Below are 19667 nucleotides of genomic sequence, written 5' to 3' on the forward strand. Positions count from 1 at the left end.
AACCCTACATTGTTAATTTAAAGTGGGTCTGGACTATCATATGACCAGAGAATAACAAATTTATTTGATAAATAACAAATTTATCAAATACATTATATTTTTTGTTTTTCCTTGCTCTGCTCTCTTATTCATTAAGAAGATGGTAAATAAGGTAAATTCTGTCTCTCTCGAGCTCCTCACCCATCAAAAAAAAAAAATCCAGACAAGTAAAAAAACTATCAAGAGTGATATTATGTGGGGTTTTTATAACCTCATACTCAAAAATATGTATATTATTAAATTACAATATGAATAACATTAAAATTACCTTTAAGACAATCTTGTGTGAACCAAAGTTTCACTAAACTAAATTATCTATATTAAGTTAGCAAACTCAACTTATCATGTATTTGGTGTGTTCAAAATATAAACATATTTGTGTTCAAAAAAATCTATATATGTTACAATTTCTCTTAAACAGTTCAGAACAAAATATTTAATTACCTTATATCTCTTGCGAGATAACAAGCTCATTTTATCTCATGGGAGAAAACAAGAATCTTTATATATACTAAAGTTTAGTGTGATGGATTGCTTGAAGTTTGGTGAAATACATTTTTATTTATCATGTTATAACACAAAACCTATAGTTTAATATACTATCTTGATACTTCACAATCTTTACTAAAATAGTTTGACAATAACATACAAACAGTCAAGATTTCTATCACTGGTGTGAATACCTTCTAAAGTCATACATCATCAGACTTCAAAACCTTACCTTATTTCCAAGTCAGGTTTCGCCAATAAATTCTGTACCGTGAACTGATTGTGATATTTTCCTCCACTCAGTAAATTTATCTCGATCTGGTTGACAAATCATAAATGTTTAGTCATAAAATATTACTTCTTTTTCAAGATTTGAAATGCGCACAGATACGTTAGATTAATGCATACGAATATAGAGTAAGATAGATTTGGAATTAGATGTAGCTTTTAAGAGGCAAATGCAAGATCACTGAAATGTATCATAATTCTTTTGGCATTCTTACACTTCTCATCATTCTGAATTTCCTCCTTTGGTGCAGATAACGCTGTTTAATGTACTAATGTTTTCAGCTTTAGAACTCATTTGCTGTAAATATATAATTTCCAATAAGAGCCAAGAAGACACATTCAAAACATCTCACTGTTGTTTGGTAGCAAGCAGGTTTTCGTCGAAACCACATACTGTTTTGTTTGAATATATGCAATCGTGTCTTGATTCTGTATGTACGATATTGTGCATTAATTTGTAACGAAAATAAATAGATTGCAAATTAATTGTTTATTTTTAGCTAACGGAAATTTTTGCACATCTTAATATATTTTTTTAAAAGTTCTAGCTTGTAATAATTTTAAGTCAATCACAAATTCGTGTGCTAGCTGCAGTAGAAACAGGTGTGTTTTGGAAGGAAATACACATTTAAGAAAATAAACCACCATTCTAAACCAATTAAGAACATCATGAACTCGACAACCTTTGCAAATACTGTAAAAAGGTCCCAATAAAAGGAAATAATTAAAATATTGATACAAATATCCTCTGACAGATGCCGGAGTATAATATATAATGTGAACTATTGCATCTGTGATATTGTTTTCTAAAATCTGTTTGAATGTGGAAAGAACATATCCAAATTCTACGAGGCATTCCAGCTTACAAATTCCAAAATACAAAGTCTGTGTGATACGGCACGGATTCCATTCAGACAAGCAGATATTTGAGATGCTGATTAACTTTTAAGTACAATTCTCTATAAATTTCTGTCTATCAAAAAGTGACAAATGACATTTTGAAACCTGGATCTAATGCAAATACGTCTGTGCTGATAGAAAGTTAGCAGGTGTTCTAATTAGTGGAAAAACACAAGAACAATTTTTGAATGCAATTTAAAGGCCTGTAATTGGGGAGAAAAAAAAATCTACTGTTGCACAAAGATTTTTTTTTTTTGGTTTTCCAGGTGGCAGGAGTTAAAGATTTATTAATACAAAATGTATATGAATATTAGCAATCTGCAGGAAAACCTGCTATTTCAAATGATTGACTGTAATGAGAGTTGGGATGCTAATAATACATTCTAATGGCTATTCATTATTGCATTCAACACTCACACAGTCACTTTACATTAAAAGTCTTTGAGCAATCCTTTATGTTATTGATGTCTAAGAGAGATTATTAAATTATTGCATAGAGAGATTAAGTATATTAGGAGAACATGACTAGCTTGATGAAGTTGAAAATGTATGGTTTAACTTTTGATTTAGGTACAGTAAATTTGGCTGAGTGTGTGAGATTGAATGGGTTTAGCTAGTTGGGCTGACTTGTGCAAGTCAGATGACAATGTATATTTACTTGCCTAGTGATGGGATCCATTCAGGGGTAGACTGACAGTTGGGGGGCTTGGTGCACATTGGCAATGCATTCCACATGTCACCTGCTGTGGGCAATCCTTTAATTGTGTCTATGCCATCTTCTTGTTACTGGTTGGTCAGTAGCTTAGGAGCGTCATAGTACTATAGGTACTTCTACAGTAGTGTTTGTCCAGTAGATAAAAATATATTCAAAAACTGCATGGTGAAACACATCAGTTGCCTCTACTGGATTTCATAAATATTAGATAATTTATTTGAAGATATATTTTCTTCTCTTAAGAAGGAAGGGCTGTCTATACTTTTTTAACATTAAGGATTACCATATTTGTATTATTTAAGGTCTCGTGTTAGAGCATTGTCTCTTACTTTTCTTTTGACATAAGATTGATGGTAGGTACAATGATGTCACTGACATTAGGCACCACCTTGCACTTCTATAGGCAGGTCATTGGATCCATGGTGACTGAAGAATCCCTGGTACTGTGCTTAGTAGTGGTGGGTAGCACATATTGGTCTACTATGATAGAAACATAATTTGAATTTAAAGCATTCCCACTCAGCTTATCATAACGTTGTAAAAAATTAACACAAGTCATTGCACTGGTAAATTAAATAAATTAATATAAAAGCCAATAATTGTCTTCAATCGTATGATATTCCACTGTGGTCTAAGATTTGCTAAGTACAATTTATTGGGTTACTTTTAAAGGACCACTAAAGGCACCTTGACCACTTGATCAATGAAGTGGTATGGCTGCAGTAGCCCTTTTGTTTTAACCCTGAAATGTAGCATTGTAGTTTACATTGAAGGATTAAACAAACCTCTAGTGGCTGTCTTCCTGACCGCTACTAGAGGTGCTTTCCCTGTGAAAACCGAGTCAGATTTGGTTCTCAATCAAATGCTACTCTAAGAGAACATTCAGATGGTGCAGCTGGGTGATTTACCGTGCATTGGCATGGACACTAGCCTCACATTGATACCTTATGCACGAGTTTGTATTGGCTGAGATTATCAATCCTTATAATCTCAACTAGGGAGGTAGAGTGACTGCCGCAGGACAAGAGCAACGAAGGAAGAAAGGCAGGTAAAGCTCACCTATCAATCCCTCACAGGGGGGAACCTTAATTGGTAGGAAAATGATTGTGTTAGCAATACATGTTTGTATTCTGAACCCTATAGTGTTCCTTTAAACTTATCTTTGTAATAATAGTACTAATAGAGGCAGGTGGAATGCCATTATGCTCCAGTTTTAGAATTGTGTTATTGAATAGCTATTTGTATAAACTAACTGAATTGTTCCTTAACACTTCCAAAGATATTTTGGAGGTTTATCTATTTTAATGATGTTGTTTATAAGCAAAGTCTTGTTTTCCATGTAAAGACTTTATACACTGCTCGATAGAGGCTTGTAAAAGAAATACAGAAAATACAAAAAAGAAATCCCCTAAAAGAAATACTAATCATATAATCAGCAAGTCTTTGAATGATACCTATTAATAAAACTTAGAAATAATGTTGAGAATTGATATCATTATCACTTGTGCTGACTCTTGGTTAACACATGTCACAAAGTTTTATGGTTGTGTTATGATTGAAATGGAATCTGTATGGAATCTGTTTTAGCTAAATATAGTTGTTATAGTGGCTATATGACCTTTTTATAGTTCGGTGGAAAACATGAACCTAATTACATAAGTTGGGATGCACTGAAATCTCACCCCAGTGTTTTAGTGATGAAAATTATTTTCCAAGTTGATCAGAGGTAATAATTGGTCAAGCATTTAACATTCAAAGACACACACCTTATTTTAAGTATGGTGCCAGTGACCTTGCACTATGAAGAGCACATTTTCAATTTTGTGTCATTTATATATATTTTTTTGGAGAATTCTATTTATTTTGCATTCTTGAAATCTAGTTCCTTTTTGGAAGCCATATGCATTTCATAATAATATGACAAATCACAAACAGTTGGTCGAAGATGGCAGTTCAAAAGTTATTATTATTATTTATATAGCGCCAACAAGTTCCGTAGCTCTGTACAATGGGTGGACTAACAGACACGTATTTGTAACCAGACGAGTTAGACACACAGGAACAGAGGGATTGAGAGCCCTGATCAATGAGCTTACATGCTAAAGGGAGTGGGGTATAGTGACACAAAAGGTAAGGGTAAGGGTAGAAAAGTAGTTTGCTATGATAGTATTCACTGAGGACTTAGTGTTGTTTGTTGTTTGTTTTTGTTATGACACTTTGAGGAGAGGAATCAGGGTGTGGGGGAGGAGAGAGCTATCAACAGTTTAATTGATATGCTTTCCTGAAGAAGTTACTTTTCAATAAATGTTTTGAACAAGTGGAGACTGGGTAAGAGTCTAACAGAGAAGGGAAGGGAGTTCCACAGGATGGTGTAGCCCTTGAGAAGTCTTAAAGGTGAGCATCAGAGGTGGGAATACAAACAGAGGATAGACATAGGTCTTTGGCAGAGCCTAGACGGGGTGTACATGGGACATACTTGTGTATTGAGAAGTATAGGTAGGAGCAGCGTTATGTAAAAATTTCTAAGCGAGTACCAGCATTTTAAATTGAGTCCTATATCTCATGGGAAGCCAATGTAAGGACTGACAGAAGAGGAAAGCGTGTAAGGTGTGGGCGGACAGGAAGATGCGCCTCGCCACCGCATTCATTATAGACTATAATGGGACATGTTCTAACATATGCTTTTACCATGAATTTACTGAAACAGAATTGCTGAAGTAGAATAGGGTGTCTAATCCTTTCACCTGGTTGATATACGTTGTTACTGATAACAGAAAAAAGTATAACCATCACACAAAGTATATGTTCCATAATAGTTAACTCAGGCCTAATCTGGCTAGAGAAACGTTCTTTTGGGAAAACACTTCCAGCCGGAATAAAGAATCTAGAGTACTAACAAAGTGCCTAATTGTGTTTTTTTTATTTGGGGGAAAAATATTAGGATAAAGTGCTATTCTGGATGCATAATGGTAAATGTTGTAACACATTCTATTTATTTGCAAGTTGATTACTCTTTATTTAGTTAATTGCACCAGAACAGCACCTGTTTTTACCAATATAAATCTCCCCGTTAGCCTACAAATCCTTATTACATCAACTTGGCAAACGTCATTAGTCTCCTGCACTTTATATTTGTTAAATAATATTTGTTTTTTGTTTTTTTAATTTATATTTAATTTTTTTATGTATTCAGAATATTTTATCCTAAAAAGGGATATACAGTACCTTGCTTTTTTTTTTTTTTTTTTTTTTTTTTAAACAGAGATTAAAAGTTCTTGATTTAAGATATATTTCTATCTCTGAAACAAAAACAGAAATAGAAGTACTTAAGGTTTGTGGAAAAAGAAAGCCCACATTGTGACACTCCTATATTATCTTGATCTTTATAATAGATGAGAGCGTATATATTTGTGAGTGCCAATTAAAACAAATATGGTTCCCTAGTGCCCTATTCTTCACGCAACTACTAAAGATTGCTATTAGTGTCTTCTCGCAGAAGTCAGGATAATGCTTCTCTCCAAATAAAACAAACTTTTCGAAACTTTCACGAGAGATAAAAGCTATGATTATGTTTTGTGAGAATGAACAAAAATGTTTCTTTTTTTGCAATTAGTATCTATTTAATTAATACATTGCAAATGCATGTCACTTTGCAGCTTTCTTTGTCACTTCTAACTTTATTATAACGTCCCATTTTGACAACAGTATTTAGCAATCAATGTTCTATTTGTCTGTATATTGATTGTTTTGTGTCATACTTAAAATTAATGTATTTTTGTTTCTAAATGTTAATTTTCATTTAAATAGTTTATCTATCCAACTCAAAATTGTTTAAATAAATGTCACACACATATAATATATATATATATAATTATCCGTGTATACCATTTTTTTATTGATACAATTTTGAGTTGGTGTTAATGATGGGCAATGTATAAAAAAGCAAAATATGAGTAAAATAAAATTATATGACACAATAATTACATTTATAATTGCTTTTATTTTGGATTATTATTATTATTATTATTATTATTTTTACTATTAATGTTCCAATTCTCTCAATGCAGTTATTTTTTACATGGCAAAGGACTGTGTATTATGTCACACTGGAAAAATGTAATCTGATTGGCTGCAATATCAATTTTTAAACTCAATAAGTATGTTCGTCTAATTGTAATTTAATCTTTTAGTCTGAATAATCATTTGCATAGTATCTAATAAAATAAATATAAGCTCTTGAATGTGTTATCAATAAAATGTGTAGCACTTGTTTAACCCCTTCAGAACCAAGATTAATCAAATCCCTTGTTTTTAATAAATTGGTGGCATATAGTTTATCCTCAAAGAATTAAAAGTACTAGAAATATTTAAAAGGCTTCAAAACAAACAAACAAAAAAATATATCACGTACAAACAAAATAAGTCAGTATTGTTAGCAATTTGCCAGAATGAAGTCTCACTAGTATTGATGTAGTAATACTGTAATAATCATTTTTATTGATAAAAGCACACACTAAATAGTACGTGAATTTTAACAAAAACAAAATGATTAATTATTTAAGTTCAGTCTTATCAAAAATATAAAAAAAATATGATTTTTTTAAACCTACTAAAATTGCAAATATTCTCTTCGTAATATGTATGGAACGTCCGCATGGTACAAAACGCAACTAAAACCTTTTGTTACAATGTTTATGATTTAACATTTCTCTGCTCCATCAAAGGTCAGATAATAATACGCTTTACATGTTCTATAAACAATGTTTCCTTCTGTACACACACGCTGAAAGATTAGTACATGCTTTTTTCGTTTTCTTGCTATACATTCATTGCATTTTCAAGTGCCTCTGAAAGATTATATCGCCTCTGGTAACTGTGATCAGGCAATTCAACAGCAGTTATTTGCTCAGTAACATAGTTTGTAGCACCATAGGTATTCATAATAGTGCCAGTTAAACTGTGGTGGAATTAATTGAAAGTGAAACAATGTTGGCCAACTTATCAGGGGTGTCCACTACCCTTTTAAATTGTATAATAGGATCTTTGACATCCAACTGAAAAATCACCGAAAACATGCAGAGAGAACCTTGATTTAACATCTCATTAACATTTAATTGGAAAAAAAGACATTTCTAAACTAACAGAAATAGTTTGAATACTTATTAAATATAAGAGATGAGCGAAACCATACTTTAGCTTCAAGCCAGTGGTTAAAATTAACTGAACCATATCAGTAAACATTAATCCACATTTTATAATCAGGACAATTGTTAATAAGAAGTCGGATGATTTAAAACTAAGGAAAATAAATCGACGTATTTAGAAAGTGCCAAAGAAATAACTAGCTTAAATCACAAATTAGTTGTCTGATAGAGAGTGCCTTGACTATTATGGTGGCGGTACTTGGTAAATGTAGTCCACACAGCTGGAATGCCATAATGTTTAAAGATGATAAAGCTACACAAACTAAAGTACTCTGTACATAAAGTACATAAAATTTTCCATTCGCAAATGGCGAACGCGAACTTCTGCAAATGTTCGCGAACGGGCGAACCGGGCGAACCGGGCGAACCGCCATAGACTTCAATAGGCAGGCGAATTTTAAAACCCACAGGGACTCTTTCTGGCCACAATAGTGATGGAAAAGTTGTTTCAAGGGGACTAACACCTGGACTGTGGCATGCCGGAGGGGGATCCATGGCAAAACTCCCATGGAAAATTACATAGTTGATGCAGAGTCTGGTTTTAATCCATAAAGGGCATAAATCACCTAACATTCCTAAATTGTTTGGAATAACGTGCTTTAAAATATCAGGTATGATGTTAGATCGATCAGGTAGTGTAAGGGTTACGACCGCTTCACAGTGACAGACCAAACTCCCCATTTAACGCACCGCAAACAACCGCAAACAGTCCATTTGCACAACCGCAAACTCTCCATTTGCACAAGGTTGGATACCAAGCTAGCCATGTCCCGTTCCTTGTCCTCACTGATGTCATTGAAGGTTTCTTCCTCCACCCAGCCACGTACAACACCAAGGGTCCCCAAAAGGTGACAACAAGCCCTTTGGGACGCCTGCTGTGTTTGGTCTTCCACCTCCTCAAAGCCACCTTCCTCCTCTGACTCCTCTTCTTCAGACTCCTCTCTCTGTGTTGCCTCTCTCTGCGTTATTATAAGGTGTGTTAAGTAGTACTATTCTTATCAGTTTAATCCGTGTATATGGCATCGATTTTAGGAACCGGGGGATGGAAAAAGATGCTTGGTTGGTCCTCCTACTTCAAATTTGGGGCATTGCGTGTGTAATCTAATGTGCCACCAGATAGGAGTGGTGTGTTAAGTAGTACTATTCTTATCAGTTTAATCCCTGTTACATCCCCTATCAGGGGACATGTATATGGCATCGATTTTAGGAACCGGGAGATGGAAAAAGATGCTTGGTCGGTCCTCCTACTTCAAATTTGGGGCACTGCGCGTGCAATCTAATGTGCCACCAGATAGGAGTGGTGTGTTAAGTAGTACTATTCTTATCAGTTTAATCCCTGTTACGTCCCCCTCATCAGGCCTTTTTTAGTCGAATGTATCGCCCACTGTCAGTCCCTTCGGGATCCATCCCTCATTCATCTTAATAAAGGTGAGGTAATCTAGACTTTTTTGACCTAGGCGACTTCTCTTCTCAGTGACAATACCTCCTGCTGCACTGAAGGTCCTTTCTGACAGGACACTTGAAGCGGGGCAGGCCAGAAGTTCTATCGCAAATTGGGATAGCTAAGGCCACAGGTCAAGCCTGCACACCCAGTAGTCAAGGGGTTCATCGCTCCTCAGAGTGTCGATATCTGCAGTTAAGGCGAGGTAGCCTGCTACCTGTCGGTCGAGTCGATCTCTGAGGGTGGACCCCGAAGGGCTGTGGCGATGTGTAGGACTTAAAAAGCTCCGCATGTCCTCCATCAACAACACGACTGTAAAGCGTCACGTCCTTGCCGGCGTGGTCGTGGGAGGAGGAGGATTACTTTCACCTATTCCCCTGTTAGATTCCCTTTAAGACAGGAGTGCTGGTCCGGTGTAACTCTCTGCTTTCAGGCAAGTCAACCCCAAGACGGCATGACACTGCCATATCCAGGATGTGGAATAGTACCTGGGAGCTGGGGGGGTGCCGTTGATGTGGAGCAAGACGCAGCAGCAGAAGAGGACTCAGCCGAGGAGGTTATGGAAGAGGATGGAGTAGGAGGAGTATAGGAGCCGGCAGCAGGCCTGCCTGCAAGTCGTGGCGGTTTCACCAACTCGTCTGCAGAGCCACGCATTCAATGCTTGGCAGCCGTCAGCAGGTTTACCCAATGTGCAGTGTAGGTGATATACCTGCCCTGACCATGCTTTGCAGACCAGGTATCAGTTGTCAGATGGACCCTTGCCCTAACACTGTGTGCCAGACATGCCATTACTTCCTTTTGCACAATCGAGTACAGGTTGGGGATTGCCTTTTGTGCAAAGAAATTTCGTCCGGGTACCTTCCACTGCGGTGTCCCAACAGCTACAAATTTTTGGAATGCCTCAGACTCCACCAGCTTGTATGGTAAAAGCTGGCAGGCTAAGAGTTCAGACAAGCCAGCTGTCAGACGCCGGGCAAGGGGGTGACTTTGTGACATTGGCTTCTTACGCTCAAACATGTCCTTGACAGACACCTGACTGTGGGTAGATGAGCAGGAACTGCTCAAGGCGAGAGACGGATAGTTGAGAGGGGGCAAGGAGGACAGCAGTGGTTGACGTGGCTGAAGATGCTGGACCAGGAGGAGGATGGCGGCTTTGACTTTGTGTGCTGCTTGTACTCATGTGTTGATCCCATAGGCGTTTGTGATGTGCGATCATGTGCCTTCACAAAGCAGTTGTACCTAGGTGGGTGTTGGACTTCCCACGACTCAGTTTCTTTTGGCACAGGTTGCAAATGGCATCGCTGTTGTCAGAGGCAGACACACAAAAAAAATGCCACACTGCTGAGCTCTGCAATGACGGCATTCTGGTGGTGGCAACAGCATGCGTTGATTGGCGTGCTGTCTGGCTGACCCCGGGTGCCAATGCATGCTGTCTGACTGTGCCACTAGCTCCTTGCGACGACCTCCCCCTGCTTCCAACTCGTCTCCTCCTCCTTTCTGTCTCCCCATCTGAACTTTCCCCCTGTTCTTCTTCTCTTCTAGCGGGCACCCACATGACATCCACGGACGCATCGTCATCATCAACCGCTTCACTTGTATCTGACAACTCAGCAAAGGAAGCAGCAGCGGGTACAACATCATCATCATCACACCGTACGTCCATGTGTGTAATGCTGCCTCACTGAGACATATCTCTGTTATCTACATCCTCTGGCAATAATGCTTGCGCATCACTCATTTCTACCAACTGATGTGTAAATAACTCCTCTGACATATCAAGTGTAGCGGCTGTGGTGCTAGTGTTGGTGGTGGCGGCAGGTGGGCGAGTGGTATCTTGAGAGGTGCCCAAAGCTAAGCTGGAGGAGGATGGTGCGTCAAGGTTCAGAGCGGAAGCTGTAGAAGATTGGGTGTCCTGTGTTAGCCAGTCAACTATGTCCTAGGAACTATTTGAGTTCAGGGTACGTGGCCTCTGAACACTGGGTATTATTCTAGGGCCAAAGGGAATCACAGCACCACGACCACGATGGCCCCTGCGGGGTGGCCTGCCTCTGCCTGTCATTTTTTTTTCGATTAGTGGTACTATGCGTGCAAGCTACTGTGACAACAGATATGAGTGGCACTGTGCACTGGCAGAAGTTGGCAGAGTAGACGCTGTCGGCCTGACACACACGCTTGCAGACAACTAACTGCTATTCAATCTATTAAGTCAAAATTGTATTTTTTTTTTAAATGTACACTACTGTTACACCAGATATGAGTTGCGCTGGTGTGACACTATGCCCTGGCAGGCCCTGAAACGCACACGCGTGAAGGAAACTGACTGCTATTATTTCACAGTCAAAAAAGTGTTTTTTTTTTTTAAATGTACACTACTGTTACACAAGATATGAGTTGCACTGGTGTGACACTGTGCCCTGGCAGGCCCTGAAACACACATGTGTGAAGGAAACTGACTGCTATTATTTCACAGTCAAATTTCTAGTTTTTTTTTTAATGTACACTACTGTTACACCAGATATGAGTTGCACTGGTGTGACACTGTGCCCTGGCAGGCCCTGAAACACACACGTGTGAAGGAAACTGACTGCTATTATTTCACAGTCAAAAAAGTGATTTTTTTTTTTAAATGTACACTACTGTTACACCAGATATGAGTTGCACTGGTGTGACACTGTGCCCTGGCAGGTCCTGAAACGCACACATGTAAAGGAAACTGACTGCTATTATTTCACAGTCAAATTTCTAGTTTTTTTTTAAATGTACACTACTGTTACACAAGATATGAGTTGCACTGGTGTGACACTGTGCATGGCAGGCCCTGAAACGCACACGTGTGAAAGAAATTGACTGCTATTATTTCACAGTCAAAAAAGTTTTTTTGTTTTTTTTAAATGTACACTACTGTTACACCAGATATGCGTTGCAATGGTGTGACACTGTGCCCTGGCAGGCCTTGAAACGCACACGCGTGAAGGAAAGTGACTGCTATTATTTCACAGTCAAAAAAGTGTTGTGTTTTTAAATGTACACTACTGTTACACCAGATATGAGTTGCACTGGTGTGACACTGTGCCCTGGCAGGCCCTGAAACGCACACGTGTGAAGGAAACTGACTGCTATTATTTCACAGTCAAATTTTTTTTTTTTTTTTTTTTTTTTTAAAATGTGCACTACTGTTACACCAGATATGAGTTGCACTGGTGTGACACTGTGCCCTGGCAGGCCCTGAAACGCAAACGTGTGAAGGAAACTGTCTGCTATTATATTACAGTCAAAAAAGTGTTTTGTTTTTTTTAAATGCAAGCTATTGTGACACCAGATATGAGTGGTGGCACTGGGCAAGTGGGCACAGTATACGCTGTGAGCCTGACACACACGCTGGCAGGCAGGCAACTGCAATTAGATTACACAGGAAAAAAAAAAGCAGACTGATGTTCTAGCCCTAAAAAGGGCTTTTTGGGGAGCTGTCCTTACAGCAGAAATCAGATGAGTCCTTCAGGACTGTAGTGGACACTGAATACACAAGCCTAGCTATCAATTTCCCTATTAAATCAGCAGCGGCACACTGTCCCTCCTCTCACTAAGAATGCAGCTTCAGAATGAATCTAAAATGGATGCTGTCCAGGAGGTGCGAGGGTCTGGGAGGGAGGGTCTGCTGCTGATTGGCTGGAATGTGTCTGCTGACTGTGAGGTACAGGGTCAAAGTTTACTCAATGATGACGAATAGGGGGCAGACCGAACATCGCAAATGTTCGCCATCCGTGGCGAACACGAACAAGCTATGTTCGCCAGGAACTATTCGTCAGCGAACCGTTCGGGACATCACTCTTTGTTTCTTCAAGACTTATGAGGTGATTTTTGTTACACAAGTCTATCGGTTATTTTCATGTTATTGTTGAGTTGTTGAATTTCTGAGAATGACTTTGGCATTACACATCACACTGAGCAGTATCCTTTTCATGATGGTGTATTGGAATTAAGTACTGTATCACAGAGAACACCTATTGTATCTCCCCCATTCCAGAGTGAATGGGAAAAGAAAAACACATGTGGACACATTTCTTTCGGCTATAACATGGTTACCTGAAAATATCCAGCAGTATTCCATGATCTCAACAACATAAACACTGAAGAGTTATTCCAAGAACAATTACCAGGGATCTGAAGTGGTCACAGTGCTTGGAGTCTATATGTGAAGCATTTTCCTATGCATATGCAGATTTTACTCCTTCGGCTGGCACTTACTTTTTTGACTCTTGATTATTATTCATTATCCATATTTCGAACTCTTTCTTTGTTTTTTATCTTGTATGTATTTTCTCTTATCTGGTGTATTATATATGTGCTCGTATAATTTATAATCAGGTTTTTTTTCACCTGTGGTGCCACCTCCCCCTTCACCTTTTTTTTTTGTTTTGTCCTTGGCACTGGAATGGTGGTAAGTTTGTGCTATTTTCTGTTTTTTGTTATTCATTCATATTGGTTAGGATCAGTATAGGAAGTGTTTTTTTTGGGTTATGGTTGATGTGACCTATTGAGCTGTCACCTCACCTATGCTTGAAATTATTTGTAAACAGCAGTCACTTTAAACCACTTTCATTCCTGTAACTACTCCCCATTCCAGACCTCTTCACGCTTTTCCCATCCCTGATCATTAAAAGAGCCCCTTGTCCACTGAGCTACACACTGCTAGTACACACTAGTAGAAATAACAGGAGAACAAATTTGCATGTCTCCTGAGAGACCTGCTTCTGTAGATAAGACTCAAGCCATTCAGGTGGCCGCACAACTGGACACGTGATCCTCAGTGCTTGCTAAAAGTACAGGGACATTACTTGTCTGCCCTTCTGTTACCTTCCTCCTACGACTCTTCTTTAGGGATGACAGGCAACAGAGGATTGTTGTCAATGGAGTATATTCGAAGCAAGGTCTAGTTACCAGTGGGATACTTCAGGGATCTGTTCTTGGATCCATTCTCTTTAATATTTTTATTAGTGATATTGCAGAAGGTCTTGATGGTAAGGTATGTATTTTTGCTGATGATACTAAGATATGTAGCAGGGTTGATGTTCCAGGAGGGATAAGCCAAATGGCAAATGATTTAGGTAAACTAGAAAAATGTTCAGAGTTGTGGCAACTGACATTTAATGTGGATATGTGCAAGATAATTGGTCTTGGACATAAAAACCCAAGGGCAGAGTTTAGGATATTTGATACCCAACTAACCTCAACATCTGAGGAAAGGGATTTAGGGGTAATTATTTCAGATGACTTAAAGGTAGGCAGACAATGTAATAGAGCAGCAGGAAATGCTAGCAAAATGCTTGGTTGTATAGGGAGAGGTATTAGCAGTAGAAAGAGAGAAGTGCTAATGCCATTGTACAGAACACTGGTAAGACCTCACTTGGAGTATTGTACGCAGTACTGGAGACCGTGTACTTTAGACAGGATATTGATACTCTAGAAAGAGTTTAGAGAAGGGCTACTAAGCTGGTTTTATGGATTGCAGGCTAAAACTTACCAGGAAAGGTTAAAGGATCTTAACATGTATAGCTTGGAGGAAAGACGAGACAGGGGGGATATGATAGAAACATTTATATACATAAAGGGAATCAACACAGTAAAGGAGGAGACCATATTTAAAAGAAGAACAACTACCACAACAAGAGGACATAGTCTTAAATTAGAGGGGCAAAGGTTTAAAAGTAATATCAGGAAGTATTACTTTACTGAGAGGGTAGTGGAGGCATGGAATAGCCTTCCAGCTGAAGTGGTAGAGGTTAACACAGTGAGAGAGTTTAAGCATGCGTGGGATAGGAATAAGGCTATCCTAGACTTAAGAGAAGGCCAGGCACTAATTAAAAGTATTTCAAAATATTGGGCAGACTAGATGGGCCGAATGGTTCATATGCCGTCACATTCTATGTTTCTATGTTTCTATGTAATTTGACCTATAGCTAGCAAAATCCCATCATGGGTTCACCATCTCTGTTCAGTTCTGGTGTTTCTCAATAATGTTACCTGCTGCTAAATTAATATTTACATGAGTTTTACCCCCATGTTTGTACTTGAGTGATAACTGTCAGAGTGTAGGTAAGTGGGTGTGGATATGTGTGTCTCTAGGTATTAAACTGTTAGTGGAGGTGTCAGAGTACATATTTGTCTGAGTATGTGTGTAGGTGTTAAACTGTTGTGTAGGTATCACTGTAGGTGCTGCAGCAGTTTATGTGGAGGTGTCACAATGTGAGCGTGCATATAGGTGTGAATGTGGCTCAGCTCAGTAGTGAATGATTATATACCTCATTAATTATATTTATATCACATGGTTGCACATGGCAATATATATATTACATATTATTAGGATATATATTATTATGGTTTATACTGTAATGAGATAGACATATAGATTAATAGACAGACAGATATATAGATAGATATTAGATAGATAGATAGATAGATAGATAGATAGATAGATAGATAGATAGAACAGACAGACATATAATCATCATGTATCACATCATTTGGCAGATTATGTTTTCCATTTCCATATTCACACTATGCATTTAAAACTATATTGCATTGTGAATCTGACTATCTCCAACATAAGGCTCCTTATCTAAGGGCAGCACCAGGATATACATGTATCAGCCTGCCTAATATTAAAATGATTTATACTCCTAGGTAACAGCAGCTAATTGCAGCTGCCATCATTAATGCAACTCTTCTACTGATGCTGATGAGATGACAAAGAAGCTGTGGAGAGAGACAGTGCAGTATTGTCTCCCCAGTTCCTCTTTTAGCATATCACTAAGGGGAAAGGAGCTGAATTAATATCAGCTGCTGCCTGGGTGTGTAACCCCCGCCAGTCTTGGGCAGAGTGGGAAATACGTATATGTCCTAGCTCTGTCCTAAGATTAATAGATCATTAGAGTAAACCCTAACAACCCAAAATCTAACCCTAGCCTTATCCAAGTCCTAACCCTAGCCCTAATTACAACACTCATTAAAAAAAAAAAAGAAGATAAATCACGCAATATAACTTCTGTCTAATGTTTAAGTTGATATTGTGGGTAAATAATAAGATTTGGGAGTTCAGCAGTCACTCATTTAATATTTTTTCCTGAATATACACTTCACCTTTTATTATTATTATTATTATCGCCATTTATTTGGCGCCAACAGATTCCGTAGCGCTTTACAATATTATGAGAGGGGGATGTAACTATAAATAGGACAATTACAAGAAAACTTACAGGAACAATAGGTTGAAGAGGACCCTGCTCAAACAAGCTTACAGTCTATGGGAGGTGAGGTATACGACACGTTAGGACAGGAAATATCAAATAGGATGGGAGTGGAGCAGAGCTGGAGGAGAGAGTAAAGTACTGCCCTATAGGAGAGAGCAAGAGACCGGTATGTAAGGTAGAGGTTACTCTGTGAGGCCATAAGCTTTCCTAAAGAGATGGGTTTTAAGGCACTTAAACGATTGAAGACTAGGGGAGAGTCTGATGGGGAAGGCAGGCTATTCTGTATTATCTCTAGAAACATATGGTTAGCATAGCACACCCCTCTAGGATCTCAAAGGTAAACTACTGTAAAGCTACTTAATTTAACATTGAATGTTAATTTCAGACGGGTTCCTTTATTCCTCTGATTCATTACTGCTAACAGTAAATAGTTATACTGTTAAATGCCTTAAGTGCAACAAATACCTAGAAAAGCTTTCAAACTTTATTTAACTAAAGCAGACAGTGATCCAAATCAGCGATGACAGCTCTGTGATTTCTTCTATTCTATGAATATTCCTTACATATTGATCTTCAGCTCTTATAAAATGGGCAGGCAAGCAAAAGGCAAATTCCGAGTTCTTCTGTTCTATCGACACTGATTCAATCGAAAATGATTTAAGCTCATTTTTACTTATAGATCATTTAAGTGTGTGATCATAAATTGTTCAATCACTGGCTAAACTCAAAGCTAACATTCTTCACTGATGTGTTTCCCTAGGGGGTGTTAAAAAGTTGATAGTACAAAGATGTTTTAGCAAACCCTTCCAAGAACCATTTATCTGAAAACCCATAGAGTCAATATATAAAAGTGAGCTAAGATACAAACGCACTAAAAAGGATTTACCAGCCAAAGACTCCAGAAGAGCTTTGCTGCGAATGACTGCGACAGAGGAAAACAAAGTCAATTACCATATGTAATTAAGAAGTGGATGCTTTTAAACTGTAGAGAGCAGTAGCAGTCTTTAAAAGCAGCCTTGCCTAGTTGCTCTGAAGATGAAAGTCAAGAAGGAAGAACAACACTTTTAATGTGTAGAACAGAAATCATACCTTTTTCTTTAGTGTTAATTTTCTAGATTTAATTGTCTACAATCAGTTACGTTTTAACCCTTACACTGTCATGGGCCTGTAACAATGTAAATGATCAACGTAACCCTGTGAAATCTGAATGCTAATGAAGAGCCCTCTTGCAGCCATATAAATTCTATAATGCACATGTAACATAGATGGAAGCATTAAACATAGCTTATTATTTTATAATCCCTTAATATGATGATTTAAATTCGCTTGAGCATATTTATTATGCTGAATGTTTAGAGAAAAATCAGCAGACAGATACATTAATAAGCTTTAAATCAGGAGGTCACAGGTGGACATAATATGAATGCTATAGTGGCATGACATCTTCCGCTTCTCCAAAGAACTTCTAAACCTAATAAAAATATTTAATTACAAATAAATGCCAACACATATTTGCAGGTACAGATTACAATATATATACATTAAATGGATTCTAAGCATGTATTAATTATTATTTAAAATAATATTACTAATACAGTAACAATTTATTTTTTTATTTCAGAGGAAATGCTGTTACTGTATTTTTTTTTTAACAGACAAATTATATGCAGCCTGGGTGCTGTGACAAACATGCCCAGATAGTATTTTAGATGTTTATTTTCCTAGGATACAGTCTTGGTACCCTCTTCCAAAAGAATTCCTGGCTAAACAGACTAACTCCAATGTAGATTGTTAGGTGCTTGATGGATTGTATGGGTGTGGGAGAATTTGGTTGAATACTGCTTGCTTTCATATGTGACTTAGTGTGGTGCATACCTTGAGATACATTGAACTATCTATCTTATCATTGGACTTACATGAGAGTGCTGAAAGCAAGTACTACCCAATGCTATGTCTCCATAACCCTTAGCCTCCTAACTCTGGGTCTCTCTTCCATAAATGCCCTTTAACCATAAGACTCCACCAATGTTTCCCCAACCCTAAATCCATATAGCTGTACCTAAGTAACATCCTTTTGAATACCATGTCTTTTGGGGACAGTTACATATAGAAGACCTTTGATGGTTACAGTGTCATTTTGGGTCCTAATTCAAGAGTTAAGACCATTGTCGAAGGCCATCTCTGGATTGTCAAGCTTTAGATCATTCTTGCTGATCATACTTTAATACACTGATGTGGCACAAAAATACTTGTGATCTATCTTTGCCCAAATCCTGAGTCCTTCTAAAATGGATGCTATCAATATTCATCATTGGTGGAGAATTCAGTGATGAATACGGATAGAATCATTTTAAGAAGTAACTTGTGCCTCAAAAATTTTGTTTTTCTTCCATATACTCCTTAGAGTTAGTTATCACAAAGTAGCAGATCTGTGCTTCCAGTGAAATAGACCACCTCTGAATGGATAGGTCCATTGACCATAAGATACATTGCGAGGTAACAGAATTGTATAATCACTCACTGATTCCATCCATCTCTGACACTAGCAATGGATATAAAATAAAAGAGAATTGTGACACAGATTTGTACTGCCACACGGGCAACATGGTATGCATGTGAAAGACTTCAACCCGCAACTGAGAAATATAACAATATGCAAAGTTATAGAGAAATGTTTCAGAAACATATTGTTCTGATGATGGTGATAATGAGGATGATGATTTTGGTGGTGTTGTTGATAATTAATATTGTTCTTTTTAGTATTGTCTTTGTAGTTATAGTTATTATTTTACTCAAGTCCTCTAACCATGCTCCTGATACTGAGAGCTCAAACAAATATAGATTCTGGTATCAAATCTGAGAAAGAAAAATATCTATTCCTAAGATTCTTTTTGTACTACAAGGCTTTTAGTTCTTATTTGAGGAAAAACCAGCTCTTCTTAGAAATCATCTTAAAATATACTATGCTTAACAGCAATATAAACTCTCTTCCTGTTATTGCTGTTTTCATTACTATTGTTATTAAAAACAGATTTGGAAATTGAATTTAAAGTGCAGTGTGAGACAGGGAGTTTTATCACTATGAATATATATATATATATTTTTTAATACACAATGAAGGTTGGAGTGGCATCAACATATTTAGCAATTCCATGGTAAAAGGTGCCAAAAGAAATTCAAGCCCATGGTGCCATCTAACTAGAAACACATCTACCCATGTTCATTTTAAATAGAGGAAGCACATTATTTAAATAAAGAGTCACACTCTTATGTAATAGTAATTGGTCAGACAGTGCATGTCCAACAAACATTCTCTGGAAGTGAAAGATACTGTGATACTAATG

The 19667-nt window shown here is 37.6% G+C and overlaps 1 protein-coding gene across 1 annotated transcript in view; it reads left to right on the forward strand.

Moving 5' to 3' along the window:
• Nucleotides 1-19667, forward strand: part of ARHGAP15 (Rho GTPase activating protein 15) — a 473358-nt gene that overhangs the window by 220203 nt on the left and 233488 nt on the right. The window lies entirely within an intron of this gene.

This window comes from Pelobates fuscus, chromosome 8, assembly GCF_036172605.1.
Source record: "Pelobates fuscus isolate aPelFus1 chromosome 8, aPelFus1.pri, whole genome shotgun sequence".
Classification (NCBI taxonomy): Eukaryota; Metazoa; Chordata; class Amphibia; order Anura; family Pelobatidae; genus Pelobates; species Pelobates fuscus.